The following is a 15361-nucleotide window of genomic DNA, read 5'->3' as shown; positions in this document are numbered from 1 at the left end:
ATTAGTAACTCTTCCCTCATATCAAATTATTATAGTTTTGTGATTTGCAAAATGTTTTTTTAAAGTTCAAGAGTAAAGTATTCCTATTCAACATCCTTTCTTGATTTGATAACAAACGAAATTTGTTTAAAATACCACACAAAAATAGAATAGACAATGGAACAAGAGACACACAGGTCTTAACGGTCACCTGACTATAAAGTCCTATATATGAAAGAGGTCACATAGGCTTTAAATAAATTGCTCAACTACTTTCAAGCTTACAAAGACATTGTTGGTTCATAAAAAAATTTTCTGCTAACTTCTTTATACCTGCTACTACACAAATGTCATTACTTTGAACCTCTTGCTCATTGAAAAGAAATTTTAAGATCTCGACTCACTTAACCCAACAGATCTTGAATATAGGTCAAGGTAAATTATTTTAACAAATCAGTAGTCCTTCATCCACTTATATTAAAGAACAAATATCAACAACCTGGACCTTTTTGTTATTGAGAAGTTGTTTGAAGATTTTAACACATTTGACCCATGTGACCTTTAAAATGAGAAAAGGTCAATCACATGAACAAAATTGGTAACCCTTCATCCCACAGGCCCAATTTCAGCACAGAAGGCCTCATGGTTATTGAAAAGAAGTCATGTAAAGATTTTGATATATTTGACACCTGTTACCTTGAAAGTAAGTCAAGGTCATTCATTTCAACAAAATTGGTAGCCATTCATCCCATTACGCTACAGGCCCAATATCAGTATCTTGGGCCTTATGGTTATGGAGAAGATTGCAGACAGCACACAATAATGGACAAAATATGATCCTTCGGGTCAGATGACCTAAAAGTAAGTCTGTACTTCATAGTAGGAGTATTATATCCTGATTAGATCTGGTTCATGGAAATGAAATATGTAATACACCTATATCTGGTGTAGCAAGAAATCCTACAAAAGACACCAGTCTATGATCAACTTAATTGGTCATGACAGTAGTTCAGAACTACTGTTTTTCTCTCACTTCATGATTAAATTATAATGTAAAAGTATACAATGCAGAAAAAGGATATCTCTCTTTTCTGCTGAGATTCAATCTGGCCATACAAGTATACTCAATTTTCTCCTATTCAATCAAATGCAAATTTGATATCTTATTGAAAACTCCCAATAACTTTCACCAGACATTTCAAAACTGTAATATGTTCCGAGTAAAGCAAAATAACCAATTTTCAAATTATTTTAAAAAGGAAGCACGATTTGATTTCACCATTTCAGTTTTCAATAAATAAAAATACATCCTTTTCACGAACAAAAAGTGCAAACATTTCATGATTTGATGACTGATCATGCCCGACAGAAACCCACCCATGGGCTCCATTTTGCTATGGCGACAAGCCAATTCCATCTCAACTTCCTCCATGTAAAGAAACATAAAACATCTGACATTGACGAATGGAATTACAAACTAAAACAATTTTCCTACAAGATGCTACAACCAATGACACTTTAATCAATTTTGCATACATGAATATTGGAAAGATTTTAATCTCCTTCAATTCAGATTTACTCAGGATGCCTTGTACCAGTATTGGGTTTTCTCTCAGATTGCCCTCTCCAATGGTTCCTGTAGATTTTAATCACAAAACAAATCACACATTTAAATGCCCTGCCACTCATTTATATTCCCAAAATAAAAAAACCACAAGTGTATACATTCCTACGTATAAACCCTGTATTAGACACTAACAAAGGAGATAACTGAATGAAATTGCCATGTATTCAGGACTCTATCTCATGTTCAAAGCAGTACCTTGAATTTGTTCAAGGAGTTATTTATATAGTTTTTACACTCTCACAAATCATGAGAAGAATTCCCAGCAGAAAGTAGAAGAGATGAGATGTACTATAGATGATCAATACCTCCTGATCATCAAGATCTCCAAACTACAGAAAATGACCAGCTAGTTTCTGTAGCTATAGATTACTATTGATCAAGACTTCAGTACACAGCATGGACAGGTGTTGATCAGAGAAACACTTCAGTGAACATGTTATTAGTTTCATTCCAGCAGAGTTTTAACCCAGACTAATAAAATGGATTTGCCTGTCCTCAATTACTACTACCAGGTATGTAACATTAACACAGATAGCAACTCGTAGCAAGTCTTTTGAAAGTTTTGACTGGCATTTTTTCGTATATTTTTTAAGGAAAATTCTTGTTTCAATCACAAGGACACAGGTATACGACCCTTTAAATATGTGAAAATGAATTTGAGGCCAGCAAGACCTGTATTACTCCTACTTCATATCTGATATAGATGGTGGCCATATTAGATATCTAGTTTAATGTGACAATTAGGCTGAAAACCAATTCTAGTTTTTCTGTCCTTAATATCCAGGTTCTACAAGGAAATTGATTTTGACCATGCTCTCCTAAAATCAGCTGTTACAAGAAATGATTGAATATGTTAAAGTCAGGGATGACTGATCTATTACTATGAACATTCTTGGCTTATATGGTTTTATAATTTAATTATAAATTAATTCAAGCTAAATCAACAATGATCTTTTCTTTTTCACTTGTAATTGTTTTGATAATCAAACAAATGTGGGTTTACCGTTTCTATGTTTTAAGTTTAAACTCTTAATTTACCAAAGTTTTACTTAACTTACATGTACACGTCACAAAATTGGCTGCATGTGGAAAAGTTTCCTGTAAGCAATAATGGCAGTACAGTAATTCTCTTTCACATACTGTAACTTACAGCCTACATCAGATTAAGAATTTGGATGAAAGCCAAATAAAAGATAACTAATGATAATCCTCCTGTAGCAACCAAAATAAATGTCTCCAATTAAAACTGAAAGTAATTACAAGTTCATTATTTTTCTACATCTATACATTGTAATCTCAGTGTGCTATAAACAGATATATCCTGTGCTATAAAAACAATTCATTACTGTCATTTTGGGCTCGACCTACTGTATCAAAAGACAACAGACCTTCCACAATAATTCCTCGGTGTATCAAATATAGCTTGAGGGCAATTATTGGAAAAGCAGCATTTCCTCTGGCAGCAGAGAGCTGTAGAGTCAGATGTGGGAATGAGTAGAGAATTTAGACTCCATCCTGAATAACAACATAAAATGCTAACCTTGTGGGGTTACAAACATCAATAGTGACATCTAGATTCCATCAACAATCATTTGTACAGCCTACAGTCATACAGTAAAGTAGCCCTGATGTTGTCGGAGAGATTCAATCTTGTCTGTCTGTATAGTCAGTGCAGTACGCACACCTTGTAAACTAGGGCTTCTTATTACATACAATACAGCAGGTAATGCCACATCAATCATCCTTAAAAACCAGCCAACATAACAGACCACAGGTGATTTCAGAGGTACAAAAATATATAGGATTTGTTTTTCTTTGTCTGAATGCATATCCTTCAAATAAATTTACCTTGCCCTTAAAAAACATTACATTTACCTAAATGGTTTTTTCCCAATGCATACATAATTTCAATATACATAAATGATATAAATACTAATTATTCAGTAGACTGTCTGCTGACAACACCTGCAAAGTTACAGCATGTAGCACTTCAGCAAATATCTATAGCCTTACAAGTGATAATCATATATCTTAAAATTATGCAAAATATGTTCTTATATCTAAAAAAAACTTGAGTTATAATCTTCTACATTATATAACTGACTTTATTACATCTTGTTACATCACCTTAACATGGACACTTTTTTGTTGTGAGTTAATTTTTCAGATACTGGAATTTATCACAGCTGGGTTATCAGCGAAGCTTTTACCTCCAGCTCATCTTTTATCAAAAAAGCAGAATTTATACTGGGTAGGAGTAAGCACGAGAATGAGTTGTAAAATTTAGAAAACTAGAAGCCAAACAGTCTTGGTTTTTTTACTCCTTTTCAATGACATCTTTACCTGCAATTTAATTTCAATTTGAGTCAGAAGAGTTATAATGAATCAGATTTCCTGATGCTCAGTTGCTTAAAGTGTGTTTCCATGACCCTGATTTTTCAATACTCTAAAAACTATAAATTTTACAGGTTGTGTAACCAGTCTATTGTATCACAAAATAGATGTTTGTTGAGTTAAAGGTAAAGTAATATATGTTTCTCTATTGCAATATATGGATTCCCTAGATACCTATATATCAGATCTTGTATTGCAATATTGTTAAGAGAAAAAAATTTTATTGGTACAATTGTGCATCCATGCACCTCTATCATCAACAGAATTTTTCAAGTATTAATGACATGTTAATATTAACGGGACACCATGGAAAGGTGTCATACTATGGAGCAATGTGACAAATCCGAGATTTTTAATACCTTTGATACATCCTCTCAATCTAGCTTGTAATGAAAATGCAAATAAAGTTTGTGACAGCAGTAAACCTAACAAAACCAGCTCTAAAGCTATTGGTTTTAACATCTCCACCATGAGCTGTGAAAATATCTACACTAACCTGCTCTCAGGCTTTTAGCTTTATACTGTGTATATATATATATTACATATAAACTTCAAGAAAGAGAAATGCTTTGCATAGCATACATATAAATATAAAAACAAAATATTAACACGCCTTCATTACATCATAATGTAGGTTACTATGTAACATACCTATGACATCAATGCAACCTCCTGAAATGGCCGCAAAGCTTGAAACGTTAGTGATTGTGATTTGGAATTTCAGTTGCCATGTTAATATTTTGTTTTTTATATCTTTACCCCATCTAGATCTGGTTTCACATTACCAATTTTATCATCATCTTTTCTCCTGTAACTTTCCATCTTACATGATCACAATAAATAATCACATCCTATCCAATCAGAGAGAAAACCTGTAAACTGACAATATCCTTTTTGAATTGATTTTCCTTTCATCTCCAAATATTGTTGGTAGTATATGATATACAAACCATAAAACATTGATATGGACCTTTCAACTTTACCGCTGTGGAACAGAATAAACTCTAGTGTACAAAAGCATTTACTGATCAATATTTCATTCCAGCTTTGAAAATATCTTCGCTTCAATGTCTTTGATGGAAACATGTTATTTACCTTTTGCTTCCAGGCATATTATATTGCAGCTGCCACTTCAACAGCCTTCCATTAAATATTTATAAAGATTTCAACGAAATGTCAAAAAAAATCTATATCTTGTTCCTCAAATTGCTGCATCTCTCAATCTATTATTGAGCAAAGGACAGTACAGCAGTGATATGAGATATGAATATTTTCATACCAGCTAGCATTATTATAGAAGGCACTACAATAACAGCACTGCTGCAAACAGTGGTACCAGATCAGACAAAAACAATGAAATGAATTCTATTCTTATTTCCAACTATATCCCGCTAGAGGTTATGCTGTAAGTTGATGACATTTTTCTCTGGTTTCAGATATCTGGAAGTAAGGAGATCGAAAACTGAGGCAAGGAATGATTATCAGCCTGGAACTCCTCTCCAGCTTGTCAACAAAATACTTGATGAGATTGTTCGAGCACGAAAAACTGCAGAGCAACAATGGAAATTTTATGTAATCCATTGAAGTCACATTAAAGTTATTACAAGACAGCAATATCACATGACTTGAGATCCACAGTCGATAGAAGGTTTATCAGATACAACCTTACAACCAGTTCATCCTTTATTTTCAACTGAATACATAACTAGCCTGGCCTAGCTGCTTGCGATGCACAGGATGTACCAGTGTCTTTGAATCATCATGATGTACACAAAAATGCAAATTTTTACAATGATTCAATTACTCTTGCAGTGCAGTTTATATGGCAGACCTTGGTTACTCTTGCACATGTAGAAAAATTGATGCAGCTATTATTCATGTAGCAATGTTCTCATGCAAGTTCTGTGATACATAAAGGAATAAAGCCTAGATAAACAAAAATTTGCTACAGCAAAAAAGCATATTTTTTTAATTAAACACAAACCAATAGGCAGCTTTCTTAACCAACTGTACACAATGAGTATACAATTTTTTTTACCTAAAAAAATTACCAAACTAAAATAGGATATAAAAAGTAATAGTCCATCCACAGAATAGGAATGTAACCTACATTGCATTATCATAATGATGAAGACACTGAAACATCTTTCTTTCAGTTTCAGCAGGAACCATTGAAACATCTGTGAATCAGCATTTAAAGAGTGCTAGCACTGCAAAATATATGGTATGGCTATTTTTCATTATCTTGCATTTTTTTGTGAATTACAGATCTATTTCCATAACGTTACTATGATATCATACAGAAACTACTTGTATATAGATGAACATTTCTTACACTCTTTGGAGAGCTTTTCTGTTAATAAATTTCTATACATCATCTATTACATTTGACTGTTCTTTTGTACTGCTGAGATCAGGTCACTTTCTCAGAATACCAGAACAAACACTTTACCAAAATTCCAAGTTGTAACGCTTGTACACAGAAAGAAACATTTGGTATTATATATATATATCCCTGCCAGGTCAAGTATTCCAATACACACCTACACTATACATGTATGTTGTACACAATACATTGACACAGTGGTGACCTCAATATAAATACTATAAGACTCTGGTATGCTGCAAATATAGGTCATGATCATTGATCTGGGAAATCCCAGAAATCTATTTATATTGAGTGCTTCAGTGCTGTGGTACCTGAGCTGTGGACCATTCATACAGTACACACACACATACACACCACCAATCTACCACACCACACTACATACTACAGCCTTACTACACTGCACTCTGTGACCACCACCTAACCTGGATAGTGGCAACCAGACTCATATAGTCCACAATGTTTCCTTGCACAAAAACTTGTCCTTGACATTGATCTACAAACTTTTCATGATAACAAGACAATGAGGAAATTTAAGGACTTAACAGCATTTTAATATATATTTCCCCCCTAAAATGTTAAAGAAAGACTGTTAGACAGAACATCCAAGTCATCAGTAATGAACACTGGTACTGAAAACTAGGATGAACTTGACATGGAAGTAACAATGATGGGCCCAATAATAATATGAATATGGCAAGAAGGTGATAAGAAGGTGGAAAGGGGGAATGATTATAATTGCTCTTTATTTTATTTCTTTTTCCCCCTGTGTCTTAGTCATATAAATATGAAAGCTTTAATCATATATGGAATTGAATGGAATCCCATCCATTATCATCTTTATCATTCTAAGCTCAGACAAATGGTTCTTGGATACAAACATGCATGCTTTCGGAATAAGACGCTTCAATTTAATACACTGGCAGAGATCACTTAACCAATATCACGTCACAGTTACTATGACAACCATGGATTTATTAATTTTTTATATACATCACAACACGTACATGTAAATGTTCATATATTCTATCAATGTCTCTTGTAACTAATGTATTTGCTGCAATAAAGATCCATGTTAAGAGATTTCTTCACAGAATACATAATTTTAAATTACTTCGTAAATACTAACAAAATAGTTTTCAAAATATCATGCAAACACATCAAAGTTAATCTCCGATAATAATATACTGGTATGTTCTGCTTTAATCTTTTTCTTTGGCAAAAAGTCCTGTTGGAGCCACCACAGGGGGTAGAAAACCTGTACATTGCTAATGTATGTGCTACCCAGTCCTCTGAAACCATCCTAGTATAAGAATACAAATTAAAGTCACTCCAGGAGAGAAAGTCTGCCTTGTCTCCTATAGAGTTATTTCAGAAAGATGGCAAACCTAAACCCTGTTCTTTTGAACTATTCAAGGAGAGAAGTATACCCTGGCAATAAGCCAAGAAATAAGTTTGCATTTATCAAGCATTCATTAATTTCTTGTATACTTTCAAATACAGCTTGAGATATCACTGATCCAAGCCTCATTGAAAATGTCCTTAAAGAAATATATGTGCAAAAAATTGATAATTACACTTGCATATTGACAGGTAAGCTGCCAGTTGTTCTTGTGAACTATGTTAGTTGTACATGCAATTAACGGCAATTAAGGAGATAGTGTGGATTACTACTACAGCTGACTAATTCCACATACATTACTACACACTGCCAAGAATGTGTTATAACTGAAACACACAAACTGTGTTCCAGCTCTTCTCTGGCATTTTATTACAGTTGATAATTAATCTCAAATACAAGTACTGTGCATCAAATATAAACAGGTAATACTGGGTTTTGAGTTATTGTATACTAGTTTTATATAACTCTATAATTTAACTGTTAGTATTTTGTTATATATAACTTAAGCTTTTCATCATATCTCTCATTTTATCATTAGCACTTAATCATAGTAACTCCTTTTTTTTCGTTGACATTTTATCATATAATTATCATTTTATCATTAGCACTTTATCATATAATCATCGTTTTATCATTAGCACTTCATTTTATCACTATTATTTTATCATGTAACTAGCAATTCAACATTAGCATATCATGATACTATGGCATTTTATCTTGGCATTTACCCTTATCATTTCATGCTTGTTTTGCTGGCATATGTAACTAACTGGCTGCAACAATAATGGTGTTCTAAAGTAAGACTTGGTATGCCTCCGACTATTCCAAATGTTGATTGGGGCCAAAATGAAAATACAAAATGATTGATAAAGAAACACATTATTTACAATTTTATGATTCATTTTCAAGCCTTGCCCAAGTCTCATGATCAAATTTACACTTTTCCTAGTAAGTTCATCCTTTATGACTGCAATATTGAATTTCAAATCATCCTACTGCATTCAACATCTATTGATCTTAATAATTTTAATTCTTAGAATATCTTTTGTCAAAGTTTCATCACTCCAGGGTCAAATTCTATAGAAATACCAAGATAATTTCTCAAATTATGTATGTCGCTACTTGACAATATTCTCATGCAATGATGATCCCTTAGTAAATTTTACCGATTAACTATATATGGCTACTGGCAGATCTTTATGGCAGTATGCCATCGAGTATTACATTGTCAAAGAAGCAGATATTGTCTACATGGCTAAGCTTTTTGTTTTCATCATCTTGCATATAAATCCAATTGATTCTATCAAGACTGAAATGAGCTTTACCATCTGTACAGCGAAGGGCAATTTTCATCCAAGGCGATATATTCTATATATTATGAACTTGAGGCTAATGTTTCCATTTCACTGTAAATCAATGTAGCTACTGGAAACAAAAGACAGGGCCTAATTGGAGTGTTTACAGTAGAATGCTCTCCTTGAACCAAAACAAAAGCCATCATAACAGACTTTGTCATGATAACAGCTAAACCCCTCTACAGATATAGTGTTAATAAAACATCAATTCTGTGCACATCTTCTCAGATTTACTGCTATAAAGCATGTATCAGATATGAACATGCTTTGATAACTACACCGAGCTGAAACATATGTGGATCTAAGCAAATTGATTCCATGCCAGGCACATTCAATTGATTTTGGCAGATGTGCCATTTTTTCTCTTGCCACATACACTTGATGTTTACATCCTTTTACCAAGTAGTGAGGATGGTTCCGTTATGCTAGCCAGGAACTATGGGTAACAAATTGGTTTTTTTTTTTACTTCGTATGCTAAATGATATAGTCAGGATATTTTCTTCTGAACACATTCATATACATCGGTACCAGAAACCTGGTTGTAAACAACAAACTTTTTATTTTATAATTGCTGTGCCAGGTAATGTATTTCTTCAGGCCCATGGAGATGATTCCAAAATAAATGTTGTCACAAAATATATATATACATGTGAAGTTGCAATAGGTACAATAAATAATCTGAGAATTACTATAGAGATTTTTGTTATGTCTATATGGACTCTTGGCAAAGGATACTTGTATTGTAAGAAAAAAATGGACAAATTCTGGAAAGTAGTCTACTACCATGGACCATGCTTGCCTGTCTCATGTTCTGGTTTGGCATTGTGTAACACCTGCAACACTATCGTATTTAGCAATACATCTATTATTACCACTGCAAATCATTTCTCCTTGAATTCCTATGGAGGATTAGGGCTACTGTAGATCTAACACAATATGATGAATATGTCACGGAGTTCACAACCAATTTTAATATCTAGTTTTGCAAAAACAAAAATCCTTACATATAAAAAAAATTCCCATTTGTACTGATTTTACATCCTGATCACTTCAATATTGAAACACACATGTACAGCTTTATACGAATGTCATAGATAACTATAGGGGGATTTTCATGGTATGATATTCAAATGCAATATCTTTTAATCAATGCAAAAAAATATTGTTTGACAATGTGATGGAAGTTAATATGCTGCAGATTGATGCTTATGTATTTAATAAAATTATCTCATGTATCTGTATTCATGCTGATGTATATGTTACTTGGTTTAGGCCTATGCCATTAACATATTACATATTATCATCATATAGCTGGCATTCTTTTTATATCAAACAAAATATTTTTTCAATAACAAAATTAATCTTTTAGTGGAATATTGCTCATAGCTGGCAATCAAATAACTTCATTTGTAGTAAAGTTTTGCAAGTGCAATTTTCTCATTGTATGTATCCATTTGTTGCCTGCACACTAAGAACACCTACTTTGTGTGAATTTAAATGCATTTAGAACAGCATGGACATCAATATTACCTAGTAAACTTTTGTACAGTACTAATTCTCTACATGTGCAAAACAATTGCATGGGCAGGGAAACACTCATCTGCTCATCTAGACGAATGGTTTTTGCAGCAGGGCAAGTCAAGTTCACAATGCCATTTGCTAAGTGAGAACATGTCAAAAATATTGATATTCAACAGTGATAATTTGATAAAAATGAAGTTTGATTATAAAATTCAGTGGTACGAGCAGAAAGGTAAATTTTGTTTCATACTGATAACTTTCCCAGAAATCCCCCGCCCCCTCTTCATTTTCTACTGCACACACATGCACAAAAGTGTCACCAGTAAAATGCTTATCAATTAAACTTTGAAGTGATAACAACTTCCTTCCAAGCCCTCAGTGTGTACTTGTTTACCAACAAACCCTATAGTGAACTTATGTTGCATGGTATTCTGCACCATAATGTGTCAATTAAGTTGGTAAGATTGTTAAGTTGCCTATATGCTACAAAACAATTTCAAAAATTTAGTGAAGTTGTGTGTAATATATTTTTTTTCAATCTGTTATATTCATATAATCTTTCTGAATATAGTGATAGCTTACAGGTATTTTATGCTGATTCAGCAATTTCAATCCCTATTCAGGTAACAGACTTTTGACTTTGCACAATGCTTTTTGTAGCAATGGTATGGACATTTATTTCTTATAGATTTTGCCCTAAATTTTCCATCAACATCATGATACAATTTTCAAGCATTTTTACTTTGCAATGTTCTAAAGCCACATTTTGGGCATGCAACTGAAGACCAAAGTTACTTACCACAATGTTAAAATAACTGAAATTGAGGTACATCCATTATCTATTATCTAAGTATTTTGCCATGTAGATAGCAAAGTGAATGAAACTAAGGTCTTGATCAAGACTACTGTACTGCATGAATGTGTCAACTGTTCATACTGCTGCAAGTGATGAAACCATATGTATAACAAAAACAAATACCATATTTTCAAGATTATAAGCCACACCTTTGTCCTTGTGAGCCAGGTGTGCTGCTTATATACTGGTGTGGCTTATATGTAGACAAAAACAATTTAGCAGTAAAAAAAAAAAAAAGAAAAAAAAAGAAGCATACTAGTACATTCAGTACCACATGGTGATGATTTTTTAACATCCCTCGCATGTTTGTCATTGAAACAGATCGTCTAGAACAGTCATCAACAATTGTATACAGGATGATTTGAAGATTGGAATAAAAATAACGTTCTCACTGATTTAATTAATCACACCTTTTAATATGAACCACAATATCTTTTGAACCTTCAAGGTTACCTCAAAGCCTTAGTGGAAGTTTGCAATAGCCTTTTGCATCCTGGGATCGATAGGTCATCAGGTTACAGGTAAAATTCTTGAATGACTGCCATGCTTGTTAATGATTTGAATGGCTTTGTGTAACTTACAAGAAATAATATGGGACTTTAAGAGTTTGGTCAGTCTGCAAGAGCATTCGTTAATATTTCACAGTACAAACATCGATGGAGAGATTGTTAAGTAATGTCAGCCCCTATATCTGTACGTAGACAATCTGTGAAGGCACCCAAGCCAAACGAGTTTTACTTTTTTTGAAATACATCAATAAAATAAAGGATTACCTCTGTATAATTCTTTTGCAAATTTTTTCTGTTATATCAACAAACTTTGGTCAATGTAATGGTTACCACTTCATAAGAAAAGGTACTGCTTATATTCCAGTGTAATTTATATGTGAATCAAATCGAAAAAATCGCCAAAAACTGGCCCTGCAACTTATAACCTGGAAAATATGGAAGGTAAACGGGAAGTTAAGTCTGTCCAGGCTGTGATCTTTCCATAATTTCCTTTGTCTTCAGTTAGCGCTACAGAAGTTGCAACCAATTCATAGGGGCTTATCTCAAACAGGTTCTTAATTGTGACAGCCCTGTAAGAAAGATGACGTCACCAAATATTTCAGCATGCCAGCCATTATAATTCAACAGAGCAGAAAACAACAGAGATGATAATGCCAGTTAACATCACAAAAAGACAAGGCTTGCCAAAAAGAAGATACTCCCTGTGAAGGACTTAAGATACAGAACCTGTTGTGTAGTTCAAACATGCTTTTTTTGGCCAGTAGTACTAAGTGGTTGGACTATCTCAGTGAGGCTAAATTAGTGAATTGTGGATCATCCAAGGACTGCAACAGTACTCGCTAAGATACTGGAAAACCACATTCTAACAAACACTGAACTGATCATCAACAACTATTCAACTTAAACTGTCCACCAATGGACCAAATATTTAGAATCTGATATTCTTTTACAGCAAGCACCTAATGCTATAGAAAGTGAAGTCCAATGAATGTCAGCCAGAAACAGAATATCCAAGATACTGTAAAGTTGTAAGCAGCAAGTTGTGGTAATGAGAAGACAGTATATTCACAGGCAATCCATTAATTTAGTGTTGCATGGGCAACTGACCATCACATGATAGAATGACATCTCCCACTAAAGGCTTACCAGTCCTTGGCAATCATTAAAGACAAATGTCATGATCAGTAAAGAGGCACGTTTCATTGCTAAATATGATCCTTTAAGATGCCTTGTTCAGGTAGACACTCAACACTACTGCCAAATGAGGAGTTAGGATATTGTAAAGTTAAAAAGAGAAAATTTGTGTTAATATCCAAATTTAGTTGCCTTATACAATCCATGCAATGTAACAGACAAAAGGTAAGCTGTCTTCTCCCTGATTATAGGAGTTGTAAACTTTTGCCATCAATAACATACAACTTTCTCTTTGCAAGACCAATTTGGAAAACAATACAATGATAGACAAATGCTTTCCCCTAAAAAAACTACCACAATTATAAAGAAATTCTCAAGGTTGATAATGCTTATCTTGCAATAAATCCAGGTGTGTAACACTTACTTTCTACTCTGAAAGTCAAAGTGTAGAATAGTCAAAAGCTTTCTATCTTTTTTCACAATTGTACTTGGTTGCAGTTGATAGAATTCCTCCTTATATGAAAACATGAAATTTTAGTGACTTTGGTATTCAGGTAATGTTTTATATACAGTCAAACAAAAAGATGTGAAGCATTAGAGTGGTTTTAACGTGTGAGAGTTATTATTCAAAAAGTGATACATAATCACTAATGAAACCTAATTTATATCATAGCTCTAATATTTTGTAAATTTATATCATAACTCTAATATTTTGTAATGTTCTGTCCACATACGACAGCACTTACATCACACGTCATAGGTAAAAAATCACAAGGGTGTTTGCCAATGTTCTGATGACAGCTAGTCTGGTTGACAAATAAACCAGTGTTTCTCATTCTTTTATACTTAAAACTGTGACAGCGTTTTGAGAATGACTGAAATCATCATAAATGTGTACAGGATTTCTTCTTGTTTGTCTTAACAATTCCATAAATTTGACCTCACTCGATGATATTATCTCAATGAACAGAGTACAGGTAAATGTTTTGTTCGCATCATAAATTGTCAATGACTGTTATCATAGCTAACAGCCTGTGAAAATACTTTGATACATCAAAAAGTTCAATTTATGAAACTTTGATTGAAGAAGGGGTAGGTTAGCAGTGATTTATAGGGCTAAAATTCAAGACATGGCAGAAAATTCAATACAGCAAGTTTTGAATCATCAAAGTTCAATTTTGTAGAAGTTTGACTGTAGTTTGTTTACAAGAGCAATAGTTATGAATCATACATTGATGAAAAGATGAAACATTTTTTACTACTATGGTAACTTTCATATGTGTCAAAGCAATAAAATGTTGTACCCTAAGTATTTACACTTATTTCTCCCAACAATTTCAACTTTCATGAATATTTACAAGGGTCACCACTATGTAGATTCTCTCTATAGCTATCTTTGTATAACTAACAAGTAGTCTCACGAGACTGATGGAAATGGTAAGATTACAAGGACAAGTCTTAGAGATTGGAATATTGGCATCGTAGTAATTGTTCTATGTGGTCACTATCCACATCAATGGTAAACAATACTAGTAGCAAGTTGTACAGGACTATTGTAAGCATCTGATACTGCCAATAACACATATATGTTACTGAATTCACACTGATTCAGTGTGATTCTTTCATCTCTTTTCGCTGCCACGTCGTGCATGCACCAGCTGACAATACTTGAGGACTCAACTTTGTATACACAAGCAATCAGTATACGGAAAACAAAATGTTTACATGCGTAATATCAAAGAGCAACAGTGTTGCACTATACATTTTGATGCAATAATCCCTATTTATTATATCAAACAGATAATTGCACGACTTATAAGATAAACTTTGCACCAATGAGACTATTTTAATAAACAAAAATCTCTAGCAATAGTGTCCATCCATACTCCTCAAATTTATATGTCCATACTAACTTCCATCTAAATACAAGAAGACGTCCATTTTTTAACTTTCATGGCTTCTTCATCACAATATCAAACGTAAAGAACAACAAAATGACACGTGATTTCCATTTGATCAACATACTGTTTTTTCAAAACAATCAGATTACAATCCACACACTTCTCAATATTCTGCTGTTGTCTTTACTAATCAAGAGCAGCATGTCTTTAAACACCTTAACATGACAATACACCATTTCACTGATTCACTTGGTCTCATGTTCTTACATACATATTATTGAGCCTCGGATCCATCA

General features: G+C 33.3%; 1 protein-coding gene across 2 annotated transcripts in view; it reads right to left on the bottom strand.

Moving 5' to 3' along the window:
* Positions 1-15361, bottom strand: part of LOC132555875 (AT-rich interactive domain-containing protein 2-like) — a 41254-nt gene that overhangs the window by 20006 nt on the left and 5887 nt on the right. The window lies entirely within an intron of this gene.

This window comes from Ylistrum balloti, unplaced genomic scaffold, assembly GCF_031769215.1.
Source record: "Ylistrum balloti isolate Yb309-2 unplaced genomic scaffold, AGI_CSIRO_Ybal_v1 Utg370522, whole genome shotgun sequence".
NCBI lineage: Eukaryota > Metazoa > Mollusca > Bivalvia > Pectinida > Pectinidae > Ylistrum > Ylistrum balloti.
Note: the sequence above shows the minus strand (reverse complement) of the source record. Positions and strands in the feature narration are given on the sequence as shown.